Here is a 22,670-nt window from a genome sequence, read left to right as displayed (position 1 = left end):
TCTTGAAACTGTGTTTGCAACATCAGTATTTGTAGAATGTGTGGGTGGTTGAATGGCAGGGTGGGTTTGGAGGATATTTTCAACCTGCCTTTTGCTAAGGAGACCATACCTCTTCCTGATTTCTCTTTATTTGCCTACAATCACATGCTATATAAGATTGTTCCTGCTGTGAGTAGACATAACTTGACAGCTTTAGGAAAATGACTATATTGAAGAGATACACTTCCTTCTGTCCCACTTTTTAAATTTATTTTTCCCAGTTCAATAATTGATAGATCAGATGAATCATGTTTCTTGGGCCTTCTCCATTCATTTGCTCTGTGATTTTCAAGGTCAATATAGTTCATTAGAACAACATTGCGATACTGTGCCTACGGTAAGGATTTGTGAATATGTAGATTGTGGATGAACAGAACTCCTCAAGCTAAGTAAGAAACATACTATGGCCTTAATCTTGTTACTAGTATTAAACACAGCAGCATGTAACTAAGAAGATCTTGTTTCCAATTTTGTAATATTTATTTCATATAAGGTCTTCTGGAAAGATGAAGGTATGATTGGCTGGTAAATAAAGTGTTTACACAATCCTGGATCTTACCCACAACAGTAAATATTTCGCTTTATCTCTAGGGCTTTTCTCTTTCATCACTAAGACCAAGCTTAGAATTGTACCTCATTTTTGACAAAGAAGATATTGTTTCCTGGCCTTTTACTTGGCTTTTTGTTGGCTTCTCTGGCTCCAAAAACACTATGAAACCTGCTAAGGAGAGACGGAAGTTAAGCAATGCTACCCAGCTGCAGCAGGCATAACACAGGAAAATTATCGGAACAGCAAGATATTAAAAAAGGTATAATAAATGTTGCTCCTGTGTCAGCAGCAACAAACCACTGTCTAACTGAACTTTAGGAACACTCACTAGGAGGCAAAACAAACTCAGTACTGGAAATCTACGCAGGTTCCTGGGACTAGTGAGGTCATGGACCTATCAAAAGAATCTTCTACCACCACTTAGCTAGACAGCATAATTCCTTGCTACATTCTATGTCTTAACCATATATCCATAGATAACAACAGTTGATTTCTCTCATCAAGGAAGCCCCTCTTTATAGCCAGTTGAGGGCATTAAAGAAAACCACAACTGGACACAATCAGAAATCAATGGGGCATAGGGAGCAGAGTCACAATGGATTAATCTATATCATAGCTTCTTCATCTACAGGTCATGAAACACTGTAGAAGAGAGGTGGAAAAATTTGTAAGAGCCAGAAAACTTGTGCATAAATTAATGCTGATGGAATCAAAATTCTGTCCATGCCCGTGTACTGAATTGCAAATTACTCAATTTGTATCTACCCCTATAGTGCTCAAATACACACACACACACACACACACACACACACACACGTGCGCTAATACATTACCAATTAAACTGTATATACAGTGTAATATATATTTTGTTTAATATATATCATCTGGTTAAGTTCTTCAGGGAATATTGAATGTGAAGCTGAGATCTGGAAAGCAGGAGGTTCTTCTGATATATGACAGTGGATGCAAAAGCTCTGTAATCTGGGGGTTCTGGCCAACGTTTACGGAAGGACTCAATGTGCCCTCACAGTAAAAGATTCATTAAATACATCTGAGGAGGGGACTTATCATGTGTTTATTAGCAAAGTTTTGTGAAGCTTGTCTTATTTTAGAAATAGGAGACAAGTTTGAATCACTTTAACTGGTCTCAAATTTGGGTAGTGATTAGAATAAGTCTACTGTCAAAGTATTATTGTATGGGCTTGGTTTCCCTCTGATTCATATTCAAAATGAAGATATGGCTTTGCCATAATGAACCATAGCCTCTCTTGGAAAATCCCTCAATATTTACATTTTTAATTTTGAAAAGGTATATAGCTATTGCAAGGAATATTTCAGAAACCTGCAAACTAATTCAGGAAGACCTTGGTCAACACTTCCTATGCGGTCCTGTGTTCTTCCACAGAGGGCCTGAGCTAATTTCTGTGCTGTTCCTTTCAGCTGTGTCCACTTGTCCACTTGTTGTGACATTCTTCCAATCCCCCATGGTTTTTCATTCCACAGATTCTTATCATGAGGTATTGTTAACATATATTATTTAAGCATTTTGTTCTCTATTAAACATCTCTGATTTCCTAATACAACCAGAAATAATTCACAGCAAAATTAACTGCCTCATTCTTTGTCTTGTGAAGGTATACCTTTTATGGTGATAACTTTTCTGATGTGTTAGTTTTTATTTGTTTATTATATTAATTAAATTATATTAATTATATTATCATCCCATAGAAGCCTGTTTGTTTTCTAATGAGAGACAAAAAAAGGGTAGAACTGATAAGGAGAGAATTTGGGAAAGAACTGAGAGGAATAGATTGAGGGGAAATTTAATCAAAATATATTATGTGAAGAAAAATTATTTTCAATAAAAAATAAAGTTATCTATTTTACCATTTTATTTCTTCTTACAATTTTATTTTATTTATAGTGCTGTTATACTTTTAGTTAATTGACACGCATGCTCACTACCCTTTCCCATTGTTCTGTACTACCTGCCCCCTCATAGTTTATTCTATCTTATAACGAACATGATATTTACGGCTTCTGTACAGTTGGATACTTTCTAAACAATTGCTTACTGAAGGCCCTCATCAATGGATTATATATTTCCTTAGTCAATATTATTAATGATTCTTACACAGTCTTGCTTTCAATTCTACAAAGAGACAAGAAAAGAATGGTTACAGCTAAATGTAGAGTGGGTTAAAATGAGTAACATTTTCTGTCTTTCTAGGATCTAAAAAGTTGGAAAATTACAAGTCATGTTCATCAAGCTATTTCAGCACGGAAGGTTTGTATGCTGCACACACACACACACACAAAATAGAATTTTCAAACAAATATGTTCAGATTAAAGGTTAGAAGTTAATACCTATTAATTTCATGTAAATCCACAGTAATTTAGGAAGCTAACGAACTGTTGAGATTCAGGATCTCAAATATCTTCCTGCTATGACATGAAAACTTACTTTGCATGTGATTTCAACATGCACTGAAGTACATTGTTGTCTCTCGTTTTTAAACAGATATGTTTGCAGGTTTATTGCACTATACTTTACGTACAATTCCAAGTTCTATTTTCAGAGTTATTATGGCTCACACAATAAATTGACTTTGCTTTGTTTCTGTTTGTCTTTTTAAGATAAGTTTTTGTGTAATNTGTAAACGTTGAGTATTTGGACTTGAGTTTTGCTTTCCTTAGAAACATCAATCATAATCCAATTCTCTAGAAACTGGGGATTAGTGAGAATATTTTATCTTAAATTAATATTGGTAACTGATGTGTTAAAAAAAAGTTATCTAGCAAAATTGTTTAATTAATCGAAACTAGCCTGCCTATAATATATTCATCCTCAGTTCTGGGTAGCTTCTCTGACACCCTCTCTAATTTGTGGTAGTTTTATCACCTCCCCCCTTCCTTTATCTCAGGCCCCTGCTCCTCCCCTCTCTGTCTTTTCCCCTTTGCTTCCTTTTCCTCCCTCCATTCCTTCCTTTCTACTTATACTCTCTTTTATTAGTCTGCAAAACTTCATTTTTTGCAAAATAATTTTAGTGTATTTGCATCCAATGCGTAGACAACTAATCAAACACTCAACTTCAAAATCTCTTCAGAATATTTTTTTAAAATGAACCATGATTGCTAATTCTCTGTGATTTTTTTTGTCAGTTTTCAAATCTTATTTGCTTTCTCAAGTCAAATTGTGTACTCATGGCTGGCATAGAACTTGCTATGTAGACCAGGCTTACATCAAGTTAAGTAGATCAGTCTGCCAACTTGAGAGTGCTGGCACTAAAGGTATGTGCCATATTGACTATTACTAGACAGATATTTTCTTTTAGATTTGCACTTTCCTTTTTTGTCTTTCTTGTTTGCTGTATTTTTGTTTAATATGGTATATAAAAATATACCATATTAAAGGCTATGTATGAGTCTTTCATTAGGGAACCCAGAACATTGGGGCAGATAGCAGAAACCTGCTGCTGGAATTTATTGAAATTAATTTAATACTGTAGGGATGTTGGGAAGTAGGCAAGTAGAGATCAGTGGCAGAGTTCTCATCTTCTAACTATTGTTATTATTCTGGCCCCACTTCCTAATAGTTCTGCTGCCTTAGATATAGTAGTTTTAGAAGTATTACTTAGAGCTATATACCCCACAACCAGTTGTTTTCTCTGCATTTTGAACAGCTGTAGCTTGTACAATTGTCTATCTGCTGCAAAGAGAAGCATCTTCAATAAGGGGTTCAGATTACACTAATGGGTGAGTATAAGGATAAGTATGTAGAATGAAATTCTACAATATACTTGTTTAGAAACTTGTCAGTAGTGAGTTGTGCTCCATTGTCATTGGGCCACACGGGTCATAGGATGAAGGCTAGGTTTACAGTGTATCAAACATGAACCATGCCCTTTAGAATGGGCCCTCAGTCCAGTCCAGTGGCTGTTGGTCATGGCTAGAGTATTCGTGCCACGATTGCATGGTTCTTGCTGTCGAGTCACTGTGTGGTCATAGCCTATAGCTGGCTGAGTCTATGGATTGCTTTTCTTGCTTGGCAGGTTGCATATCACCTTCCTTCGCTCTGAAAGCTAGCTCTCAGGGAAGGGGCTTCTTTTCCTCACTATGGGTTAACTAAGCTTGTTTTATCTCAGCTTTGTAGGATACAAATTTAATCCTATTGCAAATCTCTCTTTTTCTCTTTGTGAGTGAGTATGTGTGTGTGTGTGCAGGCATGTGCTTGTGCAGTTGTGCATGCATGGGTAAACTTTCTAATACAGGCATTTTTTAAAGCTATTATCATGTCTGCTAGTTCAAACTTATTTCCATCTAAGAACGGCCTATTTTAAATTAGTTCACAATTATGCCTAAAACTCCCCATGTGATATTTTAAAGCACCCAGTTATTTTATCTTGGAATTGATGATGTCTTTTTTTCCCCAATATCAACTTAGTACTATTATTAAAATTATTTTTAGTAATATTCTGTGGTCCATATCATGTTCTATGTTCATAAAAATCTCTATTTACAATTGGATGTGATATAAAAGCTGGAGTGCTGTGTGGATAAAATGTGAACCAAGTCAAGGTGTTTGACAGTGCTAAACACATCCCATCACTTTCAAATAAATTAACAAAAAATTAATCGGTTTATCTATTTTATCCATTACTGAGAGTTACCTAAAATCTTCAGTGCACTTTATGTTCATTTTTTAATGAAGTAATTTTAAGAATATGTAAAAGCATATACATTTGAACTTGAATTTCTAAATATTCATAGAGTGCTCTATTTTAATGAGGTTATGAATTATGTTTCTCTTCCTTTAAATATTTTGTGACTAGATGGGTATTATCTAAAAGCTATACTAAAATCTCCAATATATTATATTAGGAATCATATATAATCTAGCCTTAGGCTTATGCTATTTTAAGTACCAAAGATTCTAGATAAGTGCTGTTTTGCTGGTTTTGTTGTTAGTGTTTTAATGAATATATTAAGGAAATAAAATCTAACTTTATTCTACTGATATGTGGGTTGTTTAATTTGATCTAATTAAGTGAGGATATTATAATTAATGGGAATTTCTTCTTGTAGTTTTAGCCTTTAAAGGATAGAAAATTAAAAGTCTCAGAGAGTGTAAAGTTTGTTCAGTACAGCATCCAAGAAATTGAGTGAAAAAGAGATTTATGGGCTCATTCAGTTTTATCATCTATTATTTCAATTTGAGCACTTAGGCATACATCACAATATGCTCTTATGGTTCGGAATATTCAATGAAATACCAATATACTTTGTAAAATATTTTATACTGAACATGAAAGGATGAAAGAATATTGCTAGAAATATTATTTTGGAGGAATTTTTGCTTTCCCAAATATTCAACCATCATAAAAATAAAACTCTAAGAAGGGGCAAAGTGTCCACAAAGACACTTTGCCCCTTGTTAGAATTGGGAACAAAACACCCATGGAAGAAGTTACAAAGATAAAGTTTGGAGCTGAGACAAAAGGATGGACACACCAGGGGAATCCATCCCATAATCAACCTCCAAACACTGACATCATTGCATACACAGCAAGATTTTGCTGAAAGGACCCAGATATAGCTGTCTCTTGTGAGGCTATGCCAGGGCCTAGCAAACACAGAGTGGATGCTCACAGTCAGCTATTGGATAGATCACAGGGCCCCCAATGGAGGAGCTAGAGAAAGTACCCAAGGAGCTAAAGAGATCTGCAACCCTGTAGGTGCAACAATATTATGAACTAACCAGTACCCCCCGGAGCTCGTGTCTCTAGCTGCATATGTATAAGAAGATGGCCTAGTCGGCCATTAGTGGAACGAGAGGCCCATTGGTCATGCAAACTTTATATGCCTCAGTACAGGGGAACGCTAGGGCCAAGACGTGGGAATAGGTGGGTAGGGGAGTCAGGGGGGTGGTATGGGGGATTTGGGGGATAGCATTTGAAATATAAATGAAGAAAATACCTAATTTACAAAAATTTGAAAATGATAAATAAATAAACAAATAAATAAAACTCTAACATAGTTGAATATCTAGATCACATTAGCCTATTTAATTTTTACTTAGTTGCTAGTATTGAATGGTTTCTTACTCTCTATAGCTAATATAATGAATAGATAATTTACAGTTATGAAAAATTAACATACTTATAATTGTCACAGCCAATATAAAATTTTTTTTCAGAGTAACTAAATGCCAATTCTTAAAGACACAATGAAGAGAAAAAGCAAGAAATGCTTTTTGATGGCAAATGGAGGAGAAGTGGATTCAGGGGAGAGAGAGGCTGTGGAGCAATAACTGGGAGGAAGAAAGGAGGGTTGGTTGCAGTCAGGATGTACTGAATGAGAGAAGGATGAGTGAAAATAGAAAGTAAGAAATACTTTGATACAACTTAAAATTCAAATTACTAGTTTCTAAATGAATGGATGTTAACTATGTGAAAATTATCATTTGCAGTTTTATTCTGTTTTTATTTTAACTTAATCATTAAATGTTCCTTTTATGTTGAAACTAGATTCTTTTTCATATAATATATGCTGATTATGATTATGAGTCATCCTACAACTCCTAGTACCTCCCTTCCTCCACTCCCATCCATAGCCACACCATTACTTTCGCTCTTTAGTCAACACACAGACCTCTATCACTAAATGTTGGCAACTTTTCACTTTCAGGAAGTTTCTTGCTGTTATGAAGTAAGTCCTGTTAATAATTTTGTTTTCAGTGAACCTATACAATATTCATGATGTTCTACATGTACTGAGAGTATTTTTTTTTTACAAATTCCATTTAATGGCAAGAAACATATACCTTGTTATTTGAAACTCATTCTTAGCAAATTTAAGAAATGTTATCTAGATTTATGCTATATCATAGGTTTTCTCTATTCACACCAGAAATATCTAGCCTTAGGTAAAGCCAAAACATGAAAATGTGCAAAATATGGTTGTCCAGAACACAGATTTTGACCAACAGGTCTAAGAGTGAAATTCATGCACACAGGAAAGATGATTTTGTTTTTCATACAAATAAAGTTAGCTCTGAACATATGTTCACTTATAAAGACCCTTTGACAGCAAAATGCCTTCATTGTTTGATTTCTTTCTAGATGGAGAAGTAATGTATTCAGTTTGCACTTCACCCACAGATATCAGCTATTTTAATCATCCAAGGATTCTAGATATTGGCTGATTGTTTTAACACTGTTTTTGTTTTAATATATTGATGAAATCAAGAACTAATAGCTTTATTGAAATGCATTTTGAATAATTTAGCAATAATTAAATTAGAAAATCATAGTAAATTCTTTTTAAAAAATTGTACTTCTGTCCATTACAATTGGTAAGATGTTGGCATCCCAAGTATCAAAGTTTTACTTTAGATTCCCAGTAATTACGTAGAAATCCAAGCGTGGCAAAATATGCTTTTATTTTCTAGTTTATATAATTTTTATTTTATTTTGGGAGGTTATAAATTAGTTATGACATCTTCCCTTCAAACCTTCCCATATTCTGAAAAATAATGAAAGAGACTTTTATGAATCAGAAAACCTGCATTAGGGATAATTAACAAGTAACTTTATTTCTTTCTCTATTCTCTTCGTGGAATTTTCTCTGGCAAAAGTTGGTATTTTCATTCATGTCATGAATGAAATTTGTACTCCCTAATTATCTCATTTCTTTTTTCAAAATTCATTATTAGTGGATATTAAATTATAACTGATATCGCAATACATTCTACAATTCATATCCATGGTTTATTTCTATAATCTCAATACTACCTATAACAAATTTCTTTTGAGGGGAAAGAAAGAAGTTCATAGAATAGTTTTCTTTTTAATTGGCAAAATGTGTATTACTAAAGGTACATTCAAACATTGCTTCTGTAGTTGATGCTATTAACACATTTTAATGATTTTCTATGAACTTTTGCATTTTGTCTTGCTAATTTAGTTAGTCACATTTTTTTGCACCTTGGAGCCTCAGCTGGAACTAATACCGTATTATCTGTAAGCAAGAAACCGTCATTAAACTAAGGCATTTCTGGGAAATGAATATTAGTGAAATACTCACAAATTACATTCTACAGGATGGAAATAGTAGATGTCTGTTTATTACTCATAAAGTTGAAGCAAATTGCAATTCTCCAGTACAAAGAACTCTGGGGAATGATAGGATCAGTTTCAGAGTTGATATCAATTCCTGTTACAAAGCAGACAGTTGCTACAAGAAGCACCACATATGTGAGACACATGGAAAAGCATATTAAACACATTTCATGTCAAACTGAACATCAGAGCATCAATGCAGCCAAAGTGCTTTGAAAATAACGAATGTGAGAATTTTCTCATCAAGAAGTCAACACTTGCAACATCAGAGCCTTAAAAATGGTGATAAATGCAGTAGATGCAGTGAAAATCAATGAGAGCTAAAATAAAGGAAAGTAGACAGTATTAAATGATGATATTTGGCTTAGAGATAAGTCCTATGAATGCAAAAGATGTACAAAGGCAGTGAAAAATATTCTTTTACTAAACATGGGGAGACTTACCATATACTAGATTAAGTTTTACAGAATTATCATATATATTTTTGAAATTGTTTTTGGTATGTACCATTTGAATTATATATTTGAGGTTGATGAGGATTTTTGATGTGTTAAATATTTTATTAAGAAAGAAACTAAATTATGGAAAGTTGACAATGGGACTAATATTTTACCTACTAGAGATATTTGGTGTTGTCTTATATAAAAATTTTCATGAATTTTTATCATTGATATCAATAAGTAGAATTACATAGTAATACTTGCCATGCATTTACATGTATTGGTCAAAATGTGCCAGAGTGTGAGACTACAGAAGATACTGTTATTATTCCAGAAAGTTTGATAAAAGTTAGTAGTAAGGCTTTTAAAAAATATCCTCTATTTCAATGGTACATCTCAAATAATCTATGTCTGTATTATTGTAAAGTTGTATCTTGGTGAGTAAGCTCAATGTTCCAATAATAACATGACAGAAAATATATTTCATTAAGAAGAACATCTTAAGATTAAATAAACAACTGCTTGTTATTTGTTCGCTTGTTTTAAGCACTTTGCCAAATTCCAAAGTGGTCTTACTGAACTATAATCTCTTGAAACATACCTGAAAACACCATTCTACAGAGTAACCTAGTGAAGCTGAGCCAAGAGAATAATGAAGCTGTCTTAGTTCTTAAATTTCCACAAAGTAATTTATGGTAATGGCAGCCTTGGATATCTAAGGGAATCACTGAAGTCCTGCATAATTCGTTGTACCAAAGATTCAAAGAGTTTTATATAGAATTAATATAGACAGAAGAAAAGTCAGAGAATCAAAAGCACTCATCAGCAGATTTGAGTTTTGGACTTTGCTATAAATGATATTTTTGTAATAATGTAGATGATATGGTATGAAAATTCTCCTTTATCCTGATGTGTAAGATAGTTCCTTTTATTATGCCCATGAATCTTCTAGGGTAGTATAGCTTCTTGCTATCCATGCTCATTTATGCCTTCATGTACTTTCTATGAATACCTTCCAATGAGGAGAGTCTTTCCTAATTTATTTTCCTGTCCAAATTCAAGTTTGGTGCACAGCCTTGCCATTAAAGACAAAATTTCCGCAATGACTGCACACAATTGTGTTTGTCTGCAGCTTGGAGACTTTACTTGCCCGTGTGCTTTGTACCTTGTATTATATGGATCTTTCATACATATATTTTAGTTTTAGAACCATTTCAGCATCTGCAGTGCAGACGCACCCTGTCTTTTAAAAAGTGGACATTCCTAAGAGTTGTTTTAGGCATATCATATTATATCATATCATATTATGCTTTTAATTGCTATCCTGCTACTACTTTGCACTAACAACAAGGAATTGTGGAATTTCCTCATATTCCTGAAACACAAGAGAATTTATTAAAATACTCCACAAGTTAATTAATTTAAACATTGATAGTGATAAAACTAAAAGCAAAATTTTTGTGTACTATGTGTTCATTCTAAATGATCAGAGTGAAAAGGGTAATCAAAATCAAACTCATATATACATATACATAGTCACTTTGCATTCTCTGCAGATAGTTTTACAAACAGGTAATTGTTGATTGGAATATCAGACATAACTCAGTCTCAGAGAAACCTCTCCTCCTATTAAGTCACAATTAGTTAATGCTATTATTCTTTATCTAATTTTTGAAGGATGATTCTGAGGTATTTAGAAAATGCAGGCTCTCAAGTTTGATGTGATATACTATTTAGTAGAAATGATCTATTGATATAGATCTGAATTCTATGGTTGATGAATGGTAAACAACTAGCTAATAGCCTTAGGAGCTTTTGATATTTGTTTAATCTTCTACATAAACAAAACTTTGGTTTTTTGTTCTCTGGTAGTAATTATGGAGAATCAGATGCTTAGCAGTCTATAGAGGTCTTTATTTCAAAGTTTCATGACATGAGGGCCTTAGGAAGGTTATCCTCTAGAAATACAATTCCTTGCACTTCTTTAAAACTGAAGCAAAAGAATGAAATGAGGGCAGCATACAAAAAAATTATGTTTCATTTACCAAGAAAGCACACGTCTATTTGTACAGCCCTTGCACTTAAGATGGGACCCAAAGATTTGACTCTCTAATCAATGGAAATAAGAAGGCTCCACTGATGGTTTCCTGAAATGTGATACAAATAATTTGCGCCAGTAAGTAGACATTGAACCGGCAGTGCAACTGAAGTTAAGCACAGAGGAAATTCAATAAAAATGCATTCTGACAAGAAATTACTTTTTATGGTACTTTGAGTTAGAAATAACATTGAAAGGAATGCAGAACTAATTAAGTATCACATTTTGGGGTTTTCCTTTCCCATTTTGTTAGGAGGATTATAGTTGAGTGGGTAGATCAAATAAATATGGACACACTTTTAGAAGTGGGAATAAGGGAAAAGTCTCCAATAAAACACTCCTTAAAAACAAAAACCAAAAGAAGGAAGAGGAGGTGAGTGAGGAGGAAGAGGGGGACAAAGAGGAAGAAGAGAAGGAGAGGAAGGAGAAGGAGGAAAAGGAGGAAAAGGAGAAGAAATGAAAGAAGAAGAAAGAAGGAAGAAGTGCAGGAAGAGGAAGAGGAAGAAGAAGAAGAAGAAGAAGAAGAAGAAGAAGAAGAAGAAGAAGAAGAAGAAGAAGAAGAAGAAGAAGAAGAAGAAGAAGACAACCACCACTGTGACATTGGAAATCAAATTCAAACTCCAGGTTCCACAAAAAACAAAACAACAAAACAAAAAGCTGGAAATCAGTTATTTGGAGAATTATAGTTTAATTAAAATTAAAAAATCAAATGGTATGCTGGAATGAATGCAATGACTGGCCCTCACATTATCAGTAGCATATAAGAAGGTAGACCAGATATCCGTATTAAAAAAAAAAATACAGTTGTTCTTGCTGTGACCTGGTTCTTGGATATCTTAACTGCATCTGAAAAATTCTGCCCATTTCTTTGTACAACAGTTGTTAAATACTTTGTAAACTATTCTCACTGGTAACTCTCACATTATGACTAAAGGAATATGATGTAAGGCTGGTAATAATTAATAGTGGAATCCTTTCAATATTAGGTAATGAATCTAAATATGAGGTTACTATTTGAAGATCAAAATCTCTCATTAAACTTTGTAAATATCATTGTTGTTCATTTAATAATGTATAGATCTGAATTTTAATTAAAAGCAATAAAAAACCTTTTAATGAGATACACCATTTCAAATGAGTGTGGCTTTTGAAACAAAATTACATGACTAGAAACTCATCGGTGAAGGAACTGGGACGATTTTACGAAAGGAAATACTCATTTTTCTATAACTTCCTTCTAAAGTTAAAAGCAAGCATCCAAGTCTGAGGATCTTACCAAATCTCTTCTATTCTATTTACCTGCTCCTTACCTTCCTATCCCCGGAGCTCTGCAGAATGGAGTACACTGTAAATCCCCAGCATTACTTTTGAATGTGATGACCTGCAGGGCTGTCAGGAAAGGTGTTTCCAAAAGGGCAAGGCCATCATAAAGGAAGCAAACTTGAAAGGAGCTATCAAGTTCAGAGGTAAGCTCTCCCTTTACCTTACCTTCACACAGTGGGGGGCTGTTAAACTCTGACAAACATAATGGTTTATTGGCAGCAGGCATTTTAGATTCAGGAAATCCCATTTCTAAGCCTCAGGATACATTCAAAAGTGAAGACATGAAATCCCCATTATGCCATCTGGGTAAACAGCTTTCTCAGGAAATGGCAAGTGGATTTTCTTTTCTCTTTTTGTCAGTTTTCCTGTCACTGTGGTATTCAGACAACCTGCAGAGCTTCAGTTGAATGTCCTGAGAACCTTTCATTGATGTGCATCTTTGAACCTGAAAAGATGTCTTTCTACTTTCCTTGCAAAGTAAATATTTCCTGACACTCCAAATTTTTTTTTTGTTAGAAGATCCTCTTATTCCTCCCCTGTGGTCATGCACTCATAAAGGACTGTCTAGCAGAGTTTGTCAGCCTCCATCCAAAGGTCAGATTGAAGGAATCTTTCAGCAGTGGCCTTTTTCATCAGATAACATCGATTCTCCCCTCCCGCATCCCACCTATGGCATGACTCTACAGTGTTAACCAAAGCATAGCTAGATTCAATTTCTCTGAGTGAGCACATAACTTGTGAGCTTCAACTTATAGATAGTAACATATACTTCATAGTAATATATACTTCATAGAACGGTTGTCTTGGAAAACCAGGAGAGAATGAGGTCTCAACAGAAATTTGAAAGGGATATAGAATCATGTGTGTGAATACCTTAAATCAGGTTGTTGATCTTCATTTGAAAATTTCTTTATTTTATTAATCACTTTATCTGTTTACATTTCAAATTATATCCCACTTTTTGGTTACCCCTCCACAGACGCCCCATCTCATCCTCCCTTCCCCCTCCTCTTTGCCTTTATGAGGATACTTTTCCACCCACTAATCCATTTCTGCCTCACCACTCTAGCATCCCCCTATGCTGGGGCATTAAGCCTCCACATGATCAATGTCCCCCTCCCACATGTCAGATAAGACCATCGTCTGTTACATTTGAAATTTTCTAAATTAATAATCTCATATACAGTGGTTCATGATTGGCAGAGGTTTTAATCTGTAGCTCAGAGGAAAAGGCTGAGCTAGCATTTGTATTTTTCAAGTCTGTGGCACAGATGGAAGTAGAAGATGTGTCTTGGTGTGATGTCATCCATGAAAGTCTGAGAGAGTATGAAAAGATTATAAAGACTGAGCAAGTCTGTCTTCTGAGGCGTGAGTATAGGAAGGAAACACAATAATTAAAAAAAAAAAAGAGGATAAACACAAAAAGTAAAACCCTAAGATTTTTTTTTATAAAATATACACACAACTATTCACTATGTCTTAAACTTTGTATTTTTAATAAACATATGAATGCAGTAATGTTATATTATTAAATTAGAGATTTGTGAAGATGATTGCAGGAGTGATGGTTAATCTAGGTAGGAAAGCTCTTTTAGTATACTATGTGTTTTAGTATATTATTAATATTTTAGTTTTTCTTGCACATGTCTATTTAAATGACTTATATCCATGCCAGAAGAGGGCATCAGATCAGCTGGTACTGAGTTTCAGACAGTTATGAGACTTCTTGTGAATACTAGAAATCAAACCCAGGTCCTGCACAGAATCAGCCAGTGCTTTTAACCACTGAATTACCTCTTTAGATCTTTACCTTACCTTTTGAGACAGAATCCATAAGTGAACCTGGTGCTTGTTGATTCTTCTGGGGGTGGAGGGGGGCCTACACAGTAAACTCCAGATATTGTCACCTGTTCAGTACAACACATTTTTTCATGTGTTCAGACAGCTCCACTCCTCATGTTTCTGCAAGTTATCAAATGAGGTATCTCTTTTACCCAAAAATGTACATCATTTTAGAGTTTTATTTTATAAAGTTAAAATCAAGAGTGAGGTATTCATCCTGGACAAGCAGAAAACAGTTGATGATTTTTCTGTATTTCCAGAAGAGTAAAAGCATTTCTTGTATTTTCCTAAAGTCAATATTTGAAGGAACTTTCCAGACTTTAGTCTTGAATGATGCATCCTCACTTGCTTCACTTTCAAAAAGATATTAGAGAATATACAGAGGGGAGAGGCAGAGATACTTTAATCAGGTACTTCACCCTTAGTGTATTTAAGTTTATAGTTAGGGCATAAATCCTGCCAATCTTCCCTGTATGCCTCTGACTAGATTTTCCTTTGTATTATTTCAAAGACCTTTTTATGCTCTATGAATTTACATTTTACAGATGTTGTGATTTATGGTAGCTTTTCCTTTTGTCAGTTGCCTATAAGATGCGATATGTCAACTATTGATTTTTATGATCGCATATGTTTATCAGGTTAAATTTCTCCACAAGACAAACCATACACCCAGTGTGAATCAAGGTCACCAAAATTATCTGTGTCTTTGAAGATCTAACCTTATCTCTTTTCAGAGATTAAAGGCAAAAATTAAATAAAACTATAATAAGACAACAGTAAATATTTTTCTGACTTTGAGACTAGCAATAGTGAGGTTATAAAATTGTTTTAAGGTTGCACGAAAAAGGATAGGCACACTCACCTAGGAGAAGAGAAAAACTAGAATCTGGAAGTCAAGATTAGACTTGTCTAAATGCATATATGAAACTTCATCTGTAACTGCAGGTTCTCATGATACTTTGGTTCATTTCCTATGAACTGCACTTTGGTGTGGAAGCTCATTAGCAGCCTAGACCTTCCGATAAAAAGTTCAAGCTACTGTTTTCTATAGAGCAGTTGTTCAGAGAACATTGGCTGTGGAATCAGCACCTGTTTTAATTGACATTTTTGTTTTAAAATACCGAGTTTAGTTTTATGTAGAAAATAGTTTCATGAGGTTTGGAAAATGTGTTTCTTAACAACAAATGCAAAATACCTTGTACTTATGTGGAAAACAAAATTTTATACTATATCTAGAAGTTATTATTTACAAAATTGTATGAAAATTCTTTTTATGTATTTTTGGAAATTAGTAAATTTAATACTTCCATTTTTAAAATTTTCATCATAAAGTTTCTTGCTCTAAATTTTAATAACTTTTTTCTTTTTTGTTTTCTTATTCAAGTAATTATTTTTATTTATTTACATTCCATCCATTGTCTCCCTCCTGTCCCCCAACCCACAGTTCCTCATCCACTTCCCCCTCTCCCTTGCCTCTGAGATGAGGCTCTCACTTTACCCTTCCTGCCCAGGTTGCCCCTTCCCTGGGTCATCAAGTCTCTCAGGATTAGTCACATCATCTCCCACTGAAATTAGACCAATCAGTCTTTTGTTATATATGTTCTAGGGACTTCAGACCAGCCTGTGTATCGTGCCTGGTTGGTGGCTCAGCCCCTGGGAGCTCCTAGGTGTCCTGGTTAGTTAAGATTGCAGATGCCAAGAGGTGCTTGCTGACACAAGCCTGAAATAGCTGTCTTCTGAGAGGCTCTGCCAGAGCCTGACAAATACAGAGGCAGTTGCTTACAGCCAACCATTGGACTGCACACAGAGACCACAATAGAGAAGTTAGAGAAAGGACTAAAGGAGCTGAAGGAGTTTGCAACCCCATTGGAAGTACAGCAATATCAATGAAACAGAGCCCCCAGAGCTTCCAGGGACTAAACCACCAAGTAAAGAATATACACGGAGGGACCCATGGCTCCAGCTGCATATGTAGCAGAGGATGGCAACCTCTGGTATTAATGGGAAGAGAGGCCCTTAGTCCTGTGAAGGCTCCATGTTCCAGTGTAGGGGAATGACAGAGCACTGAGGTTGGAGTAGGTGGGTGGGTGGGGGAACACAGTTATAATAGCACAGGGAGGAGGATTGGGATAGAGGGTTTCTAGAGGGGAAACCAGGAAATGGGAAACCACATAAAATGTAAATAAATAAAATACCTAAAAAAGGAAAAAAAAAAGAAGAAGAAGACTGCTGGTGTTCCTATGGAGTTGGCCTCCCATTCAACTTCTTCAGTCTTCCCCTAATTTCTCTATATTCCTTCATAGGAGTCTCCGACTTCAGTGGTTGAATACAAGTATCTGCATCTGTCTATGACAGCTGCTGGTCGGGGCTCCCTGAAGACAGTCATGCCAGGCTCCCAGTGTGTAAGCATATCATAGCATTAGTAATCATGGCAAGCCTTGTAGCCTCCCCACTAAATGGCTCCCAACTTGGGCTGGTCACTGAACGAACTTCTCCCTAGTCTCTTCTCCACTTTTTTCCTAGCAGTTCTTTTAGACAGGAACATTTCTGGGTGAGAAACTTTGACTGTGGGTTGGTTCCTGTGCTTGTAGGCTCTGTCTATCTACTGGACATAGACTCTTTGAGTTCCCGCTCCCCACTCTTGGGCATTTTGGCTCAAGTTCCCCCATTGAGTCCTGAGAGTCTCTCACATCACAGGTCTCTGGGTCTTTTTAGAAGCCCCTTCCCCACCTCCCACCTCTAGCAGTTTCATATTTCCAATTATTCTCCTTGCCCTCAGAGCTTCTCTCTTGTCCCCTCCCCCATACCTGATCCTGTTCTCTTGATCCTGCGCCCCCTTCCCTCTCCCACCCAGGTCCTTCCCTCCCTCTGCCTCCCTTGATTTTGTTGCCCCCCCCCTTTCCGTTTTCTAAGTGGGATTGAAGTATCTTCACTTGGGCCTTACTTCTTAAACCTCTTATGGTCTGTTAGTTGTATCCTTGGTATTCTGTACTTTTTTGCTAATATCTATTTATCAGTGAGTACGTACCATGCATGACTTTTGGGGTCTGGGTTACCTCATTCAAGATGATATTTTCTAGTTCCATCCATTTGCCTACAAAATTCATGATATCCTTGTTTTTAATAGTTGAATATTATTCCATTTTGTAAATTAATCACGTTTTCTGTATCCATTCTTCTGTAGAGAGACATCTTGGTTGTTTCCAGCTTTGGCTATTATAAATAGGACTGCTATGAACATAGTGAAGCACATGTCCCTGTAGTATGCTGGAGCATCTTTTGGGTATATGCCCAGGAGTGGTATAGCTGAGTCATCAGATAGAGCTATTCCCATTTTTCTGAGGAACAGCCAGATTGATTTCCAGAGTCATTGTAGTAGTTTATAATCCCAACAGCAATGGAGGAGTGTTCCTCTTTTTCCTCATTCTCACCACCATGTGCTGTCGGTTGAGTTTTTTATCTTAGCTATTCTGATTGGTGTAAGGTGGAATCTCAGGGTCGTTTTGATTTGCATTTCCATGGTGAGTAAGGATGCTGAACATTTCTTCAAGTGCTTCTGAACCATTCAAGATTTCTCTATTGAGAATTCCCTGTTTAGCTCTGTATCCCATTTATAATTTAGTTATTTTTGGTTATTTTTTGTTGTTGTTGTTGTTGTTTTTGAAGGTTAACTTCTTGAGTTCATTATATATATTGGATATGAGCCCACTATCAGATGCAGGGTTAGTGAAGTTGTTGTTGTTGTTGTTGTTTTTGAAGGTTAACTTCTTGAGTTCATTATATATATTGGATATGAGCCCACTATCAGATGCAGGGTTAGTGAAGTTGTTGTTGTTGTTGTTGTTTTCCCCGTCTGTAGGATGCTGATTTGTTGCCAGACAATGCAGCAGACATTAGCTGCATAAAGACAAAGCATATCCTTTCTTTCTTCCAAATGTGTTATTTAAAGGGACAGACATAACACAATTATGTACTCTGGTGAAATCAGACATGTATGTGATTTAGTCTTAGCCCAATAGGGAAAAAAAAAACAACAACAAAACAAAACAACAAGAAACCCAAGTCTGATTTATAATTGGGAGATGAAAGGAATGAGGGCCTATGAGTGATGACTTGGATGAGACAGTATTGTACACTTGGGTAAGAAGTGGGAGGGGTGACTAGCCACAGAAAGAAAGGGGCAAAATATATGATGACAAATGAGGAGCCCATGTCTGTCTGTGTCTGATAAGTGTTGTTCATCTGCTAAAGATTCACATTAACTTCTATGTATGATTTCACTGTCCATCGTAGATAGTTTGGAGATACTTGGCATATGCAAGACAGTCATTATCATTTTGAAATAATAAAACAAATAGATACATTTTGTAAAGTAGAATTAAAAATTATTTTCACAAATATGCAAAAAATATTAAACCCTGGGCATACTAGAAAAGAAGTGTCTGAAATGAAGTAGATAAAGTGTTTCTCATGATGATTGTAATACTATAAAACTCTGTTCTGGAAGCTTTTGTCCCTATGCAATTTCATAAGAAATAAAATTGCGGGCTGGTGAGATGTCACAGCAGTTAAGAACATTGGCTGCTCTTCTAGAGGTCCTGAGTTCAATGCCCAGTAACCATGTGGTGGCTCACAGCCATCTATAAGGGGATCTGATGCCCTCTTCAGGCCTTCGGGTGTGTATACAGCAGAACATTCACACATTAAATAAATTAAATTTAAAAAAAATAAAAAGAAATAAAATCGAACTTAGTATCCCATTATCCCATTATGGCTTTTATCATAAAGCACTATGCATTGGAATGCTCATAAAAAGCAGGTCTAGTAATTGGGAATACCAAAATGTGTTAAAATACTGTCAATTTTATACTAAATTTGACAGTTGTTGTTTGCCTTTTGTTTTGATGCCCCCAGGAGTACATGTCTTGAGTATCTTGTCTCCATGGTGGTGCTATTGGAAGGTAGTGATATCAAAAAGGTAAACACCATGAGAAGACTATGAGGTCATCAAATATACGTTCTTCAAACAGGTAGGTGACTTGTCTGCAAGTGCTTGGTAGTGCTTACAAATAATAGTTAATCAGAGAATATGCTTGACTCTCATCCTTCTGACCTTATTTCTTGACTTGGGGTGTTAGTCTTCCTCTCACAGGCTCACCTGAATCCTCCTACTCTATGTCACCAGGACTTACAGCTGGAAAAACTGCAAATAAAATAGTGGATGCAATTAACTAGTATCAGATATTTTGCTATGCCGATTAAAAGTCAATTAATACAGGTTCCCTTCTTGAGATAAAGGAATTTGATCTAGTGGTTTCTTGAATTTAATCTGAGTAATTGGTCTTGAAGGTACTGTTGTATGAAATAAGGTATGGTCATCATTATCATTAAATCTAAGAATCTCAGTCATGGTTTGAGGTTATGTTTGTCATTTCCAGAGAAAAATATGTCGTTGTTGTTTTCATTAGTCTCCACTTACAGTGTCCGGAACTGAACCTAGTCTCATGTGTCAGAAGAACCAGGAAGCTCAATCAGGATAGAACTCTTCCTCAGGCTAACACTGAGGTTGATTATTATAGGAATGTCTATTAGACATTATACTCTACAGAGTGCAAAAGAAATGCCACCTTATATATGTCAAATTATTTCTATATTGATGGCAAAATACTCACCCCCAGAAATACTATTCAAGACATGTGATGAAACAATAAATGCATGCAAGTTGCATTACATGGACAAAAGTTGTATACAGATTCAGAGAAGAATTTTTTCTTTCTTTCTTTTTTAACAGAGGAAGGGTGAGGAATGGATATAGAGGTAGAGGAATAGAGAAAAAGAGCAGAGAGAATTTTTGTTGATCTTTGACTAGAACTCCTAATACAAATGCCAGTTTGTATTATCTTTCTATTTGAACTTGATCAGCTGACAGCGGAAACAGAATTTCTGAAAGGGACCTAATGGTGGTGAGATGTTTTGATGTTTCCTATTTCCATGTCTTTTTACACTGTCAAATGTCGTTGGATTACCCACATTATTACAATCCTCTAATGAGCAGAGAATAAATCTCAGACCTCATAAAGGAAGCATGCCGCCTCACATTATTTTATATAAAATGATGTGTGTGTGTGTGTGTCTGTGTGTGTTTTCCTAGAGAGCTTCGGGCCCTGACTGCATCTCAGCTAAGCACAAATTCTGTAAGTAAATTGGCAGGCTCTTCTAACACTCCATCCTGTTTATAATACTCCATTTAATTGCTTAGCAGATAGAAGCCAGTTCTATTGTACACATCTTCAAAGCATAATGGCATGAATAGAGAGAATTATAATAATATGCAGCACAATAGACATCCTAGGACAGGCGCTGTCATGTAAAAATATTAAGTAACTGAGCTACAATTATGTTATAGGTGGTAAGGCATTTCAGTGCTAGAAGCAATTATTGCATGCAATCCATAAAATCCATAGCTAGAAATGAAAAATATAAGCTAAGTACCTGAAGTATATGAATATGTTCCTTTGTGGAATAGGCACTGTATTTGTTCAAAGAGTAGTGAAACCAGAAGTGATTAAATTATGAATCACACAAAAGGCAGCATTCACGTACATGTATTACTTTGAATTTTCAATAACAACTGCATTATAGAAAGTGAGATAATGGTAAAACTTTTCTGGGTGAGGAAAGCAGAATGACTTTTATTTTGCAAGAAACTTTCAAGGTGAATGAATATGATTTATTTTAATTAAAAATAGTAACATTATTAATAAACTTCACCAAATGCTTGCTGCTTTAGAGTTCCTTCATAACATGAAGTGTCTTTTTTCTTGTATTATGTCTGCTTTGTTAGAGCCTAGTATATGAAAATAATCATAAATTGATCATGCCAGAATTTATCCATATTTTCCTTTCCATTCCCAGTAACAAAAGGTCTGGCATGGGAGCTAGTTCTGTCAGGAAAGTGCCTGCAAGCCCCAGAATGAGCATCTGAATTTGATTCTCAGAACCCTTATAAATTAATAGGACCCAGTAGAGCACACTTTTAGTTAAGTTGCTGAGGAGATGAGCAGAAGTGAATTTTGGGGACTTTTTTCTTCTGACCCATCCTAATCTAATAAGAAGAGCCCTAATAATGAGAATCCCTGTCACAAAAACCAACCAAACAAATTAAAACAAATGAACAAAACTCTGTTATTTGTAGTAGCCAGAAGCTAGAAACAACCCAGATGTCCCTCAAGGAAGAATAGAATCTGAAATTTTCGTTCATACACAAGGGAATACTATGCAGCTATTAAAAAAATGAGGACATCATGAATTTTGCAGGCAAATGGATGGACGTAGAAATATCATCCTTAGTGAAGTAATTCAGACCCAAAAAGACAGGCATGGTAAGAGGTTATTAGCCAAAAAGTTCCTAATACCTAGGATACCTACAGTCCTTAAGAAGCATAACAAGCAGAAAGGCCCAAGTGAGGATGTTTCAATCCCTCTTAGAAGGGGGAAGATAATAACCATGGGAGGTAGAGGAGGATAAGGACCTTAGTGGGAAAGAGGAGGGGGCGGGCAAAGGGGAACAGGATAAGTTACAGGAGGGAACAGGGAAGAAGCCCAGAGGACCAGGAAAATAAATGGAAATAAGCAGCTTCAAGGGTGGGAGGTGGGGGGACCCTGGGCCTCAAGTGGAGGAACAGGGTTACTAAGCGATGGTCAAAACTTCTGACCCAGAGTGGCTCCTGTCTGAAAAAATACTGCAGGGACGCAAATAGAGAAGTGACTGAAAGAAAGGTGGTCCAATGAATGGTTCAACTTGGGAACCATCTCATGGGTGGGTACCAAGGCTGAAAATTATTAATGATGCTATGATGTGCTTATAGATGGGATCCTTGCATGGCCGTCTCCTGAAAGACCCTACCAGCAACTGACTGAGACAGAAGCAGGAACCCTGTCTTAGTTAGGGTTTTACTGCTGTGAACAGACACCATGACCAAGGCAAGTCTTATAAAAAGCAACGTTTAATTGGGGCTGGTTTACAGGTTCAGAGGTTCAGTCCATTATCATCAAGGTGGGAGCATGGCAGTATCCAGGCAGGTATGGCACAGGAGGAGTTGAGAGTTCTATGTCTCCATCCAAAGGCTGCTAGTAGAAGATTGACTTCCAGGCAACTAGGATGAGGATCTTATACCCACACCCACAGTGACACACCCATTCCAACCATGTCACACCTATTCCAACAAGGCCACACCTTCAGATGGTGCCACTCCCC

At 35.9% G+C, this 22,670-nt stretch overlaps 1 pseudogene; it reads left to right on the top strand.

The window, feature by feature from the left end:
• The first annotated feature begins 19,355 nt into the window (after positions 1 to 19,355).
• Positions 19,356 to 22,670, top strand: part of LOC110306574 — a 7,068-nt pseudogene continuing 3,753 nt past the window's right edge.

This window comes from Mus caroli, chromosome 12 (assembly GCF_900094665.2).
Source record: "Mus caroli chromosome 12, CAROLI_EIJ_v1.1, whole genome shotgun sequence".
NCBI classification, from domain to species: domain Eukaryota; kingdom Metazoa; phylum Chordata; class Mammalia; order Rodentia; family Muridae; genus Mus; species Mus caroli.
This window is presented reverse-complemented; position numbering and strand designations above follow the sequence as displayed.